Source organism: Oxyura jamaicensis, chromosome 3 (genome assembly GCF_011077185.1).
Source record: "Oxyura jamaicensis isolate SHBP4307 breed ruddy duck chromosome 3, BPBGC_Ojam_1.0, whole genome shotgun sequence".
NCBI lineage: Eukaryota > Metazoa > Chordata > Aves > Anseriformes > Anatidae > Oxyura > Oxyura jamaicensis.
Genome location: NC_048895.1, coordinates 102,184,385 through 102,197,929, shown reverse-complemented (window position 1 = coordinate 102,197,929; position 13,545 = coordinate 102,184,385). Strand labels below are relative to the sequence as shown.

Here is a 13,545-nt window from a genome sequence, read left to right as displayed (position 1 = left end):
CAAATGGGCACAAAAACCCAGGAGGAACATCAGGAAGCACTTTTTTGCTGTGTGAGTGGACTGAGCACTGGCACAAGTTGCCCAGAGAAGTTTTGGAGTTTCCCTCCATGGAGATATTCAGGAAACATCTGGACATGGTCCTGGGCAATGGGCTCTAGATGTCCCCACTGGAGCAAGGATGTTGGGCCAGATGCCTCCAGAGGTCCTGCCAACCTCAGCCACTCTGTGATCTTGTGGCTCTGTGACTCCTTGATCAGGCATCTTGTGGCTTAAAGGCATGGCACAAAATGTGTTACCCTGTCTTGTTCTTGAAAATGTTGCGTTTGGTGTCAAAAAGCATGGCACACTTAAAAAAAATAATTATGAGTTCCTTCAGTGCAGCTTCAGAGGGAGAGCTGTTTTGACTCCTGGTGGTATAGCTTTTGAATGTGCAGGAGAAACAATTGCACTGAGAACCCATCTCCAAGCAGGATGTGTGAAGACCATAAGAGGCTGGGTGAACGCTGCTAACTGGCTAGGTTGAGACTTTTCAACAATTTGCAACAAAGCCTATGCTGTCAGGTTTTGCAAAAGTTGGTTTTAATACCTAGTGTAAAGCTTAGTACTCAGAGGATGAACTCTCATTTGTGCATTTGAACTCTCATTTTTTGGTCACTACTCCCATTGAAGTCAAACTTACGGGAAACTGGGAACTGTGAATTAAATAAAAAATGTTTGCAAAGTGAAGTGTCCATCCACCTGCACCTCCTGTTCACCCCCAGTAAACAAGAATAGGAAGAAATCAGGATTGGTTTCCTGGCACAATTTGGCTTAGGTTTCAATCCTCAAATTAGACAGCCCGTCATTCCAATTAATTTCCTTTGGAGATGCGTTTTCTGAATTTTCACTGGTAGTGTTCTACAGCACTTGATCGTAGGTCCACAAACTGCAAAAAGGATAGTGTTGTGTAGTGCGCCATTCTATGTTGTTTAGATGATCAGTTACTTTTTGGGTCAAGGGCTGTATGAGATTATTTGACAGAGGATAGCTAAGTCCATATAAATAATAACAATAATTAAAAAAATAGAAGTAGGTGCTGTACTTTCTGTCTTAAACAATATGATGATATTTAGTAATACAGCCGTTCAGTACAACTCTAAAATATTCTTGTAACCAGTTTTACACTGTTTAAATGCCACTCGATAATCATGCCAAATATAATGTGACATGCATGTTTTTCAAGTACATGTGCATGAGCATTTGCATGAGCTTCCATGGTTACAATACTTGGCTTATAAACTATTTTAACAAATTTTGAAGTGTTTCTAGTCATATCAAATTAAATACTAGAAGATAAACAAAATGGTTTCAGAAATATTTATGATGCTGTGCTTGCTATTAAACATAGCTGAATGCATTCATAGCAATAGGAACCTGACGTTATCTTTTGAATGCATATGCTACACAACTGCAAAATCTCATAAGACCACAAAATACTGTGCCTTTGCTACTCTTTGACTGATACAATGCCCCAAGAAGTCAGTAGAAATTCTCTTCTGAGCTGAGATGCAGGATAACACTGCTCTTCTGTTTCATTATAGAATTCTGTAGAACTGCACATGCATCATGTCACTGCTTTTAATTGGCTCTTTTAATTGGCTCTGTTATCTGTCAGAGTAAGTTGTTCTTCAGACCCCTTTTGCATCCTTGCTACACGGTGTTGTCACAGTGCCTCCACGCTGGGTGCTGTGGGTGATCAGCCCCGGGCACAGGGATGTGTGTGCAAGGAAGGGGTGCTGAGACTCGGGGAACTGTGGAAGGGCTGACGCCGAGGATGTCAGAGCCAGGAACCAGCCTGGTGTTAGGGGCCTGAGGGAAGGAACCCCCTGGGACTGCAGCTGTGCTCCACGACTGAAGACAGGCTGGATTGCAGACATATAGCAATGCTGAAAGGCTGGCTGCGCTGTCAGAGCAAGATGTCTCTTGTTTCACAAGAGAATTGTGTGCAATCTTCCGGTCTTTCATGTCTTGCATTTTATCCCGAGACCCATCTCCCTTTGAAAAGACATTAGAAGGGGGTCTAGCATGTCTGTAGGTAGGGTTTTATTTTTCTAGTAGGAGAGGAATTTTCAGACTTTGCATGCAAATTGTTGGAAAGAGGGGGCACACACATAAACTTGGAGCATGTGAAATGTGAGAGAAATGTGTTCTGTAAATGATGTATTTATTTGAATGAGTGATCATGCTCAAACAATGCATCTTAATTGTTTTCTTTTCTTTAGAATTATCTTGCAGCCCAAGAAAAAATAATATAAACTCCATGAAAACAGTCTCCAAACTTTATTGTTGTAGTGTAAGATTCTAGATGAGATTATATGCAGACAATTGTTGGAAAAATCAAAGATCCTGCTTCCATAATAACCATGGCTTTGCCAAGACTGAATTTGCACTGCATTCTCGGAGATCCTATGTCTATACAAATGAGTTACAAGCCCAACGATAGGGAATTCTTTTACATAGTTGGCAATCAATCACTGATGAAAAAAGTGTAAATGTTCTCTGAAGTTACTTTTGACTGATGCTGTTATATAGATCTACTATGAAGTTGGCACTTTATTTTAGAACCTAATAATTATTTTTTTTACGACTCCAACACTTTCTGGCTTGCATAAAATCTCTGCTGTCCTGTGGGTGAATCCTTTCTTCATTAGAGCTTCTTTTAAATATCAAGATGCTCTATGCTGCCCCTGACATAAATGTGCACCTCCTAGTGGAACTTCCTATGCTGGTCAGATAAAAGGCAGTACACAGTATTTTTAGACTGATCTACGTCTAACAATGGGAATAATTGTGGCATTAATATGCATATCTTAGAAAGCAATTCAGGTGGTATTGAAGTGCTGGAGGTGTTTTTGTCATACAGACACAGTTTCAGTACATTGTAAGAGGAAAAGGCTCTACTTAGTATTTAAGGAGGGATGAACAGATTGAAAGTTATGTTTGGGATGGGCTCCTGTCACTACCGAAAATATCTGTGGAGTCTCCAGGGAATCTATTCAACTCTGCCACATCTATGTTAAAAGGAAACAGCATCAATTGTACTGAAGAACTTGGATGAGTTTCAGAAAGACACTTCAGTGCAACTTATTGTTTTATCAGTTTTAAAGAGTGTTGTACCCTTTTCAGACAGGATAGGATATGAAAAGTAAATAAACCATTCCTGTATCCAGGATGAAGAAGAACAGTGGATGAGGAGGAACGTGGAAAAACATACTGTAATTGTACGTTTTACTGCAAGTAATGGCACAAGAGCTGCTGCGTTGGCACTGTGGACCTGCTCGGTGGGGTGCAAAGTAGCTGTAAAAGTCTGCACAGAGTGACCAAGTGTCACAGTCTTTGCACAGACTTAAATAGCCAATAAGTGAAACAGCAATGAATCAGACCCAGGTATGGGTTATCTGCAAATACTCAGTAGACTGTTCAAGATGCTGGAGGTTTTCTTGCTCATTGTAAAAAAGATCTGCTGCACACTCAACAGCTGCTTCATGTAACTGTTCCGCTTTTTTTTTTTTTTTTTTTTTTGGCCAAAATATTTTTTATTGTGTCTGAAAGAGCAACTTTAAGATTAACTTTGAAAAATAATTTTTAAGATGTCTTATTTGCCCTTGACAGAAAAATTCTCTATTGGGGGACTGTGTCACAAAATGGAAGCTGGGGTTCAGGCATGGTCATGCTGCTCCTACCCTTACCCCACATGACTACATAGCAGCTTGAATTGATCACAGAAAGTAAATTGAAGCTGTTAGTTCATTTAATTGTCAGTTCTGTATCTGTGCCCTAAGTCAGTCAATTATTTTTCTGAAGTGACTTCTACTACATCACAGAGCTGCTCACATGGCCATTGGATGTGTATTGATGGTGCTAATGGAGTCACTGAGCCAAGCTCTCATCTAGCATTATTGTAGCTCTCCAGATATTGATCACAATGGTGATTTGTTCTGCAGCAGTGTCCTGAAAGCCCAGGCAGTATCAGAATCCAATGTACTACTTAGTTGATAGGATGACATAACCCCAGGCCTGAAGAGGCTACACGAAACTTGAAAGAAGACAATAAAAAGGGAAAGTAATGGTGTTGATGGTGATATAGAATACACAGTTTAGCTCTATAATCATTGAGATTCAGTGACACTTGGAATAACTTCAAAACAATGAACATAGTAATGATATTTTAAGTATTGAATTTAATAGTCATATTTTAATTAAAAAAGACTTAGCAATGAACCTTGCCAGCCATTCTGAACCTAGCAACCATAGATGATTATTTTTTTATGGACTGGGTGACAGAGGAGCTTTGATGAATATTTGAAAGAAGGACAGCAGCAGTCTTCTAAGTTAGTCTAGGGAAAATTTTCATTTGACCTGAGCACATCAATAGTCCTATTAGATCTGAAAGCATCTTGTAGAAAACAGCTGTTAGGTCACTAGTCCACCTCACCCTGAAGAAAGGATTTCTCTTAGCTGTATTCTATCTAGAGATGTGTCTTCATGTAATTTTGAAAGCTAACATTAATTTCTCCTTATTTTCCTTCCATTCAGTCTCCTGTGCTGCTGTAAATAATCACTCTGCCTCTTGGATATTTGCAGCCTACCAATATCTAAGCCTAGACTTACCACTTCTGATGACTGACAACCTCAGCTATATCTGAACTAGCGACCTAGCAGTGAAAAGCTGTGCATTCCATTACTGAGCATTTGAGAAATATATTACCCTTCTCTACCTCCTTTGCATTTAAGGAAAATTCTTTTTCTCTATAAGTTCTTTTTCTTCAAAGATTGCTCTCTCTTTGTCAAGTGCTTTCCTTAAAAATGTCTCAAGACCTGTTCTGAGGAGCATACCAATCATTTTTATCAAGGGTCAAGAAAGCAGAATAACCTGTGGCATCGAGAGAATTATTCCCCATGTGCAATTAGATAAGATGAGATTGATGTTACATCTGAGAATAAGTAATTTATTTGGCAGCAGAAACATTTGTTTGTTATTTGCATTGGCAATCACTTCCATCATTCTAAGGATTCTTCTAGAAAACTGGATTTTGTGTATAAACCAAAAAAATCACATTTCTAGAGGGAGGTCAGTGATGATGCATAAATGTTGCATAAATGATCTAGGATAAGTAGTTTGCAGCCACTCAACCCATCCAGAGAAAGGTGGCTAGAGAAATAGTAAAGGTGGCTGGGGAGAAATAGTAAACTTGTGTACATATTTTTGCAAAGTGCTGAGATCAATTGTAGGGCCACAAACGAGAATTATTTTTTTCTCAGAATGAAAAAAAAAAAAGTATCCAACTGAGCACCTGTGGAGGAACACTTAGTTAACGAAGGTACTAAGCCTATGTTGAGAGTAAGTCCTGTTTCCCTCCTGCTTACTGTACTGAAGCAAGACCATTACTGTGAATGTATAGCTCAGCTTTAAAATTTGAACCTCTTAAGAAAGAAAAATGATTTTTTTTTTTTTTCCCGTTTTAAAAATAGTTTTCTAAATAGTATTTGCAGAACTCTTTAACAAATGATCTCAAAATTGTACTTTATTAGTGTACCTAAGAAACAATAAGTATGTTATGGTACTTGCACAGGATGTTAATTTAACAGGTAAATCTGGCTCTCACAAATCAGGATTACATTGTTAGAATAAGGACTGATAATGTGAATAAGTGTTTTCAGGATCACATTGCATCCTATGTTTTAAAATTTCTTGAAGTTAATGGTTCCTCCAGCTAGTAGTTTACTGCCAGAAAAGCCATCCATATTGATTATTATTGCATATTAATGGCTCTATCAGGTATTTATTTTGCAAGATTCTTGGTTGATTTTTTTTTTTTTTTTTTTTTAAATAGATTTCTCCCAAGAGTGAACAGGCTGCAGGAGAAGTGGAAATTGCCACTCCTCTTTTGCTAGGTCTGGATATTTCAATGTATTTTCAGAGTATCAGATCTATTACAGAAGCATTTGGTGCTGGCATTTGGATTCCAATAATATAATGGATTGCAAGACTTTTTGTGATATGTGAACTCAGAAACCAGCTGGCTGGACCACGTCCAAAATACTAGCATGTAAAGAATCACAGGGGGCCAACTTTCCAGTAGAGTTGTAGATACTAGTCTTCAGTGCAGTCCATGAAGGAGCTTTGTATGCAAATCAAACTGCACATTTCCAGCTGTTACAGTTGTGTGAGCAAATGTAAATTCAGTGTGCATAAATTTAGAAGTCCTCTTTAAATTGGTTGTGCCAGTATCCAAGAAGTGATCGGATGAATTTATCAGTGTTTCAGATATAGCATATAGTTGCTGCATCACACTATAAACAAAACCATTAAGTAAAACATATCTACATTTACTGAAATAATTTTCATTCATGGTAGACACTGAGGCACATTTAATGTCTTTGCTTTGTGTAAAGACAAAAAAGAATGTTGCACATTTGCTAATATTTAAATCAAGCTTCAAAGTTAACCCAAATGACTCCTTTGATGGACAAGTAGACTTTACATATTGAACTAAAAATCTTTTTTCTTTGTTACATGACATACAACATAGACTTCATGTATTCAACCAAAAATCTCTCTTTTTATTTATTTTTTTTTACATAACATACAACATCTTTTTTTGTTGCAGGTTTATTTTTGAGAAGACCTTATATAAAGACACTGCCTTCAAGAAGAAACATTGGAATTTTAGGGCTGTTTGAAACCAGTGTATAAACATACGTTGTATGTCATGACTATGCTGCCTAACATGCAGTTGTATGAAAAGCACTTGAAGCTGGACTGAACCCACATTAAAGCTAATACTTCAGTGGACGTAGTGCATGTGAAGCTACTTCAGAATGAAGCCCATAATCCTGGACCTCTTTTTATGGGAGGCTAAATATATGAAGGTACTTACAAAAAACAAATCAGAATGGAGGACTTGCAACAGTCCATGGAGTTACATACTTTGCAGGGTTGCTTTTGGGGCAGCACAAGACTAGACAGCAAGACTTAATTTAGCCTTATGCATGTGTACAAGGATTTGCATAATTGCACTTTGCTGCAGTTAAATCCCAAAGTAAAACTAACTTGTGAATCAAAGAATAATTTCAAAGAGCGAGGAGGTTCATGCAGTGATTTTACTACTTTGTCCTGGAACAAGATGAAATATAAGATGGACAGTATTTGCAGAGTTACCGTTTATTCTTGTGGCTTTCTCAAATTTGGATTACAAATCCAAAAAACTGAAACTTGAGGTAACAAATGTTGGCATTAAAAATTGGTATTTGCTTCTCAGTAACTATGAGTCAATTTATAGATGCCTTTTTTTGCTTGGAAGAAAATCTGGTTTTGAACTACTGGAAAATGAAAACAGTTGTTCAGAACATTTGAATTTGCTGAATTCTTTTTTGGAAGCAATTATTGGAATCACTTGTTTTAATACATCAGATACTCTAAGTCCAAAATAGGTTCTAAAAATTAGGCTAGTCATTACCTAGCAAGAAGTATTACAACTGATTATCTTTATGCCCACACTATGAACTTGAGAAGACTACTTTTCATAAAAATGCTTTTATATGAGTTTACAGACAATGGACTTAGTAATTCAAGGCTTTTTTGCTTCCATTTGAAAGTTAATTTGGATGAAAGTAAGGCTTGCATTTCAAGTGCAGAAGCTCTTCCTGCATAAGTCCATGTGTGGACTCTTCTAATTCGGGAATCAAAATGTCTTGTTTCACTTAATCTACTTTGAAAATAGAAGTGTTTAGCTTAATCCTTCATTGAACTGGAACAGGTCCACTTATTCCAGTCCACCTGTGAGTTATGTTGGAAAAGGAGTAGCTTTTCTGAATAACGACTATTCATTTCAGAAATGTTTTTCCTGCTACTTTAGGTCTGAGTCTGATCTCAGTTCACACACGTTGCAGCCTTCCAAATCTTAAGTCTAAATTTTGCAACCATCTCATCAAATAAGAGACAGTATTCAAAAAGCTTGTAAGACTGGACTCAAACTGGAACCAAAACTGTATAGAATATCTGTGACAGAAATATAACTTTGATTTTGTGGCTTTTACCAGTCTCAGGCTATAGTTAACTCTTTGTTGGATATAGGTATGGTAGCAGCAGTATTCTGTAACTTCTGTAAGTATTTCTGTAAAAATGACAGTGATGATGGCCGTTAATTGAACAAATTAAATCATTTGTTGTTTTGGTACAGGGGAATTCTTATTGGTTAGGTACAGGGGAAATCAAGTGCACAAATTCCATCAATCTCAGTTAAATGATGCCATGACTTAGAAATGATTCCCTGAATGAGGACTTAAGACTGTCAGCTTGAAGGAGCAAGTCTTGTATCTTCCAGTTTCTGAACTGTGCTTAACCAACTAGAACTGTAATATGATTGACAAGTAGAGACAATTTCAAAATATTATATAAGTAACTTTTGGGCATTTCATCTTCGGGCACTCATAGATTCTGAGATTTAAGTAGAAAATCCTTGGATTTTAGTCACCTGGGGAGGGATCAAAACATTATTTTGGATATATATATATATATATGTATGTGTATATATATATTTTTTTTTTAAAGTGAGAATTTAAGGTCCTTATGCGGTCTGTGCAGTGGCTGATGTATGTACCTGGGTTACCCTGAAGGTCAAATACTCAGTATGTTGGACATTTCAAGCTGCAGTCCTGCTTAAGTTCCAAATCATTAGCCTGGCAATTGGGAACTTAAATATAAGCGTAGTCAATGGGGAGGAAAGAAGTCACTGCATAGTATATCTAGTGATAGAAAAAGCTACAGAATGTGAATATAAATTTATAACTCAACATTCCTTAATTAAAAAAAAGAACACACGCACCACCAAGAATCCCCTCCCCCCTGACAAGCTTGCAAAAACTAGGACTGAATTCCCAGTGGGAATAATGAGCAACAGAAAGAGTGAATGCTGGGAGAAAAGAATGCAATTGTATTAGACTCCATCACAATGGGAGGTAAACCCAAATCATTTATAAAAGGTAAATGCTGGCAGAACACAGGGAGCTCAGAGCACCACACTGCAGGTGTGATTTATGAGGCTGGGGACTGGCTATAAATCAAATCCTTTTGTTTTAAATAGTACTGCTTCAATGCAAGAGATCAGTTTACATGTAGAGGAAATGATGAAAAAAATGCATTGTATTGCATCCCAAGAATATTAGAGAATCAGATTTACAATGTGACTATCAGTACCACATTCAGACAATAGGTATCTGATGCACAATTTAACGAATGCTCTCACTGCTTGAGCAGAGTGCCCTAATCTAGCAACTCAAGTTTGCCTTAAATGTATTAATTTGGAGATCTATTTTATGAGACCAGCTGTTAAAATCATTGCACTTATGATCAGGAATGCATTGACTATTGTTAACTAGCTAGAGGTGTCCTTTTATGCCACCAAAGGCTGTGCCTGTTTCTATGCTAGCTGTATTTTTCTTTAATTATGAAGGTTTATGGGTCTCATTATTTAGCAGCCTTGTCCGGTGTAAATAGGTGGATAAAACAATTAATTCCTGAGCATTCAAACAGGCACCAGTCATCCTGGAAAGTTCTATATGGTTACAGGATAATATCTCTAGGAAAAAAAAAGAAAAAGAAAAAGAAAAAGTTTTTTCTCCCTCTGTTAGTGGTATAATTACCAAACAGAAGAGATTTTAAAGGTAATGATCTAACAGCAAAATGATCTCTTTTGCTCTGCTTTCCAGATCTGCCAGGGCTTCTCTTGGCTGCATGTTTTGCATTCATTTTGCATACATACCACTGGAGCAAACTATATGCCTGAAACCACACTGTGTGTCCTGCAATGTGGGCCAGAGGAGCACTTAGAAAAGCTGGGAGAGGACAAAAGGCCTGTATAAAGGGAAGTACAGCAGTTTTATCACTGTTCACAGAATTTTATAATGAAACAAAAGCTGAGCGTGTTGCACATATCCTAACCATTTTATGCAATGGTAATATATCAGCAATGATTTATCCATGTGAATGTAAAAAGTTGCCTTTAATTCACTGATGAGCAGTGCCTTCATGTCAGCAAGGAGCCAAGAGACATCTTGTATTGCAATGCTTTATCACAATTCAATTACTTTCCAAGTGTCCCAAAATGCAAACACTGTAGAAACACACGAGCACAGTATCAAGGATCTTTCTGAGGCTCTGATATTGATAGCCAGCATCAGCTATTGCTGGAGGCATTAATATCAGTTGCTAGTGTGAGGAAAATATCATTTCACTGAATCATTTATTTTTTTTTTTCTTACTTATTATTATAAAAACTCACATAGTGCCATTAATTTATGGGGCATTCTATAAATGTAAAAGCATTTTCCTGCTCAGTAGAGCTTGCAGTCTAAAGCAATATATGAAAAAGATACTGATGACGAAAAGAGAGAAAAAAAAAAAGTGAATTAAATTGCATTTACCTATTCCTTGAATCTGACCATGTTTCCAGTTGATAATGGGCCAAACTTTTAAAAGCATTTGAGTTTCTATTTTCTGAATATTGGGGTGCTTAAATATCTTTAAATATATGGTCATTTTACAATTGGAATCTTATGGTTTTATAAATGGCACCACAAAAAAACCACATCTAACAGGAGATGAGCAAAGATGCCTTTGTGCCTTATGAATCTTATATTGTCCTGGATACTAGAGGCAATTTAGACAGCCTTGAAAAGGGTCTGCCATGTTGTGAAGCCCTCTCAGGTTGCAGTGCCATCTGTAATTTTCATAACACTTTGAATTTTAACTGGATCCCTGAAAACTCTTTCCCTTTTAGGCTTTTTTTTTTTTTTTTTTTTTTTTTTTTTTTTTCCTAGGCAAACACTGTATTGTTTCTTTGTCTATTGTGTCCTGTGAGAGAAATACTCTTGTGGGCCAGGGTAGTGTTTTAAAACCCATTTTTGCAAACTCTTTTGCCTTTTACACAAATAAAGATGTCACTCAAGAGACCTTATTACAACAGTCAAGAAGAAATATAATTAAAGCAGATTTAAAGATTGAATTTCTTTGCCATTATAAAGGTTAAATACACGGAAAAGCAAAAGAACATTTGTATAGCAGCAACAATAATGAAGGGTTTACATCTGCAGCCTCCATGAACAGAAGAGGTTGTGGGTTTCCCTATGTACAGTCATCAGGAGTAACTGGTAATTACCAAGTTCAAAGCCCATTGTCTCCTCTAAAAAGCAGACTTGTTTTTTGGGGTTGTTTCAGCATGACGTGATGTCTGACGGCTCTATTCCTTTTATAGGCCTTCTTGATATGCATCGAATCCTGACCTGGGATGGAAAGCAATCTTTGTGAACATTTTTACAGAATGATGTGTAATAGATCCAGCAAAGGCTGAAGGCTGGTAATAGTGACTGATGTAGTACCATGGAGAAAAGAAATCTGAACACTGCTCTCCACGGAGGCTGAGTGAGGAGGGAGGTAATAACAAGTTTCATTGCTTAGTTGGAGTTGACAGAAAGAGAGGTGATTTTGCTCCTCAAATTGTGCTCAGAGGACAGGAGGCAGCATGTATTTTATAATACTGGGGGTAGGTGATAGGACAGGCTGTTCAATGATCTAGGAGGCATTGTACTACATACAAAGGTCTCCTGCAAAGCTGATGCATATTTGTTTCCTACTGCAGGGATGGTATCTTGACTGCCTCCCTGCAAATCTTGAACTCAGCCTTGCCATGATTTGCTGTCTATAATTTCATTAAGCCAATGGGAATTGCACTGAGGTAAAATTACAGGAGAACTTTTTGTATTCTGTAGCTGACAGGGAATGTCCTGAATTTATTCTAAGGAATGTCCTAAATTTATTCTAATGGTGTGGTTTTACTTTCAGGTAGATATTGGCATGCATAAACCCTTTCAAGACGTCTGCTGAAATGACCCATAGGAGCTTGATGGGCACTGCTGTCTGTGTGCAGACTGCATGAGGAGGGGAATTCGCAAACTTAGCTTCTTAAACCATAACCTTCCACACAGGCAGCTCAAGTAGGTCACTTACTGAGGGGAGCCAGGAAATGCACATGCGTGTCTGATACAAATCTGTTAGCCTGTCTAGTAACCGGGAGTGGCCAACAGACGTGCATCCTGGTTTGTCAGATGTATTCATACATTTTCTGAGATGTTACAGATAGAGAGTGAATATCAGGGCTTAGAATCTGACCTTAAAAAGTAGATGTCTTCTAAGATTGTATTCAACTTCCTTGTGATAAGAATTAGCTTTCCATCTTAATCAGCATTTGTGACTTGATTCAGCAAAGCACTGAAATGTGCTTAAGGCAGTCTCTATTCAGCAAAACTTTTAACTTTGAATACATGCTCCAGGAATAGAGATTAAAATTAAAAGTTGGTTTATGTGCTTATCAAAACTAGGTTTCAGCTTTGGGGAAATCAGTCGTGATCACTTGGTTCATAGTGCAAAATTTCTCTATTTTTACTGAGGAGGGGACTGGCACAAAAGGTGTCATTGGAAACCTTGTGAATTGTTAGCAGGAGATTTTAGAACCCTTTTTTAAATAACTAGGGATACAAGTAGGTATAAATTAAGCAAAAGTATTAGTTTTTAACATTTGGATATATAAAAAGACTTTTTTTTGAAAGACTAATATTTCACTGTTAAAATATTGAAATTTTGAAACATAGAAAATGTTTCATTGAAAATATTGAAAAATATTGAAATATTTGCAATTCAGAAAAAGTTTGCAGTCCTTTGTAGCCCTCAGGGTCTGTTTTATGCCTATATGCCTGCAGATAGAAAGGGAATGTCTATGTCATTTTTTAAAAAGATTTTTTTTTTTTTTATATGTAAAAAAATGAACAAATAAATACACTGAGATTTTGTGCTGTGCTCCACTATTCCTCTGGTATTGTACTGTAGGATACAATAAAGACATAAGGAGTCAGAATAAAGGGATCAGGGATAAAAAAAAAAAATATTCCTTGATTCCTTGTCAGGAAAAGATAAAAGATGTAAGAAATCAGGGCTGTGGAGGTTTCCTGTTAGTCAACCCTACTACGTATAAGAAATACCATCTTTGGCTGAGCTGTTACTGGAATTGTGCAAGGTCTGTTCCACAAAGATGTTTGCAGTCTGAACATGGGACACATTTCACTTCAACATGCCATTGACAACAGCGATATCTCTCTTCCTCCCCTGCCATCTGCAGACCAGAAACATCACTATCTCCTAGCCACTGCAAACTGAAGAACCCAATCATCCTTATCTACTCTCCAAAATGTGCACTGTGAGGAATGTCCCACAAATGGTAACTTCCTGATGTGACTCAATGCTCCATAGTAATGTCAACGAGGATGGCTCCTGAAATGTAAACTTTTTTTTTTTTTTTTTTTTTTTTTTTTTAGCATTGGTATGAAACATATTCTTTTACAAAAGAAGTTCATTACACTCTTACACAGCATTGTAGAAATTAGTATTCCAGATAAGAACGCTTTCTGGTCTGGTACCTATCTTCAGATTTGCCAGGGGGGAATACTGTAATA

The 13,545-nt window shown here is 37.2% G+C and overlaps 1 long non-coding RNA gene across 1 annotated transcript in view; it reads left to right on the top strand.

Annotated features, from left to right (window-relative positions):
- Nucleotides 1-12,656, top strand: part of LOC118163397 — a 32,617-nt gene extending 19,961 nt beyond the window's left edge. The window contains exons 6-7 of the long non-coding RNA XR_004749026.1: nucleotides 11,295-11,473; nucleotides 11,882-12,656. This is a non-coding gene — a long non-coding RNA (uncharacterized LOC118163397). The remainder of the gene's footprint in view (nucleotides 1-11,294; nucleotides 11,474-11,881) is intronic.
- Nucleotides 12,657-13,545: the final 889 nt, after the last annotated feature.